This window comes from Notamacropus eugenii, chromosome 7, assembly GCF_028372415.1.
Source record: "Notamacropus eugenii isolate mMacEug1 chromosome 7, mMacEug1.pri_v2, whole genome shotgun sequence".
NCBI lineage: Eukaryota > Metazoa > Chordata > Mammalia > Diprotodontia > Macropodidae > Notamacropus > Notamacropus eugenii.
The window spans coordinates 156,171,357-156,173,928 of record NC_092878.1 but is presented as its reverse complement, the minus strand read 5'-3'; the positions used below and the strand labels follow the sequence as shown (position 1 = coordinate 156,173,928).

Genomic DNA, 2,572 nt, shown 5'->3' with positions numbered 1-2,572 from the left:
CTTCTTGAGGAGGACTATGACATCAGGGAGATGATGACATGACTTGCAGTTGACTCAGATTTTAGTGAGGGAGGGCTGTGCAAGGTCACCAGCCTCACTTTCCTCTTCAGGGCCTTCTTCGTTCAGTGGTCAGATATTCATCAGGATGACTGGAGATGGCCCAGGATGCAATGAGAGACACTGGCCCTTTTAGGATAAGGTTTTTTCACTTTGAGTGAGATAATGCCTATTTGGTGAATAGGCCTCTATAAGTAGTTACTCAACGTATGGCGCCTTTAATAAAAAAAACAAAAACAAAAACAAAAACAAAAAACCCCAAAACCATCCGCCAAAAAGCAAACCATTCCCAGCAACCTGTGAAGCTTACCTCTCTTTATAGACAATCTTGGACTGAGTTTCCAGCAGGGTTCACCTCTTGTTCTACGTGTGGTGGCTCCTCCTGTAGCTCTTTGCAGGTGATATCAATCTTAATTTTTTTTTTTTTTAAGGAAGAACAATTTTATTTCATCTTTTGCTTCCCTACCTCTCAAAATATCTTTACCATTTGTAACCCTATGGAAACTATCTTTTGGTTAGGGTGCCCAAAGCACCATACAGTATTTGGTATATCAAAAGGATTGTGGGAAATAAAAAATTGCTTTGATGTTGGTCTGCCATGGAAGTTAGAGTTCACTATGATCTTTGGTCCTGTTCTTTTTCATGTCTCAGCCCATGTGGGAAGATGAGATCTTCACTTGTAAGCATGCTTCTTTTAAATCTCTAGGACTTCATTCACATCATCCGGGGACCCCAGAATCACGGGTGCTCTCTCATGGATGTCAGTGGGAATGACGTCCAGCACAGCTTTATCTCCTGTGGTAGCCAGTCCTCCAGCTTTTTCCATGACAAAGGCCATTGGGTTACACTCGTACAGGAGTCTCAGCTTTCCTTTGGGGCTCTTTTTGTTGGCTGGATACAAAAAGATTCCTCCATACACCAGTGTTCTATGCACATCTGCCACCATGGAGCCCACATATCTTGCACCGTAAGGAGCTGTGTTATCCTGGGGAAATTTCTTCTTCTGGATATATTCAGCGATTGCAGGATCAAAGTCCCTGGCATAGCCCTCATTAAGACTAGATATTGCCTCTCTTTTTTATCTTCACATCCTTTTCAACCAAAATGAACTCCCCAATAGCCGGGTCCAGCATAAAGCAGTTGACTCCACATTCCATAGCCAGCACTAACATTGTGGCACTGCCATAGAGAGCATACCCAGCAGCCACCAGATTCCTGCCAGGCTGCAAAGCATCCTTCTCAGAAGGCTCACCAGTTGAATTCCTTCTGTAAATGCCAAAAATAGTTCCAATGGATGCAAGGCAGTCAATGTTCGAAGAACCATCCAGAGGATCAAAACAGACCACATATTTACCCCTTTTTTCTGGCTCTATTATTATGGCGTTCTTGTTTTCTTCTGATACAAGAACACATGTAGCAAAGGATGACTTTAGCATGTTAACAACCAGATCATTGGAGAGAACATCCAGCTTCTTGACTTGGTCACCAGTGACATTGGTAGAGCCAGCAATTCCATACAGATTGGCTATGCCTGCTTTCCGCACCGCAGAGGAGATGGCTTTGACAGCGGTGCAGAGGCTGTTAAGCAAATGGGTCATCTCTCCGGTGCCTTTGGCTTTCCTCCCCTCCTCCATGACGAATCGGGTCAGGGTGTTGACATCGGTCGAAGAAAGACTTGTCGGTCATGATTGGGTCAGAAGGGTGGATGTCTTTAGGGCAAGAAAAGTCCTGAGTGCAGCAGGCAGCCGGAGGGGCTGGAGAAGGGAGTCGGAGCTGGCCTCGGTGCGCGTGTATGCGCGAGAGCCTCCAGTCTCTACCTCCCAGGGCTCTGGTCAGTCACTGGAGCCTCAATCTTAATTTTTTAAAAATCATTTCTTCTTCTTCTTAAGTGTTAGCTTCCAGTAGATGGTATCAATTGCCTGTAGTCTGCCCGTTGGTTCTCTGTGCCCCATTAATTTACCTGTAGTTCTCTGTTCCTTCCAGGAGGTGGCATCATTAGCTCTTTTTATATTAAGAGGAACTTCTTAAGGTTCCAGGCTCCATTCTGCAAGAGGAAGGGAATTTGAGTTTCCCTGTGATGGTGGCATGACTTGGATTGTACCCAAAGTGATTGAGTTCGTCTCCATCCAGGACAGTTAATTAGAGTGCCCACGAGCTAAAATTTTATTCAATTAGACTCCTATGGTGACTGGCTTTCTCTCCTGCTCTGAAGGATTTCATGCACTAGATATTGGCGGGGAAAGGAAAGGAACAGGCATTTATTAGGTACTTACCATGTGGTACCCTTACAAATATGATTTCATTTGACCCTTACAACAACCCTGGGTAGTAAGTGCTATCATCCCCACTTTACAGAGAGGGAAATCTTGTCTTTTTTTTTCAGGCTTCTGTGAAGTTATTTTTTTCTTTTTAAAAAATTAATTAATTTTTTTGTTTCCACAAGATTTTGAGTTCCAAATTTTCTCTCCATCTCTCCCCTCCTCTCATCCAAGATACCATGCATTCTGATTACTCC

At 44.0% G+C, this 2,572-nt stretch overlaps 1 pseudogene; it reads right to left on the bottom strand.

Moving 5' to 3' along the window:
* Positions 1-479: 479 nt before the first annotated feature.
* On the bottom strand, positions 480-1,874 carry LOC140514338 (fructose-1,6-bisphosphatase 1 pseudogene; annotated as a pseudogene).
* Positions 1,875-2,572: the final 698 nt, after the last annotated feature.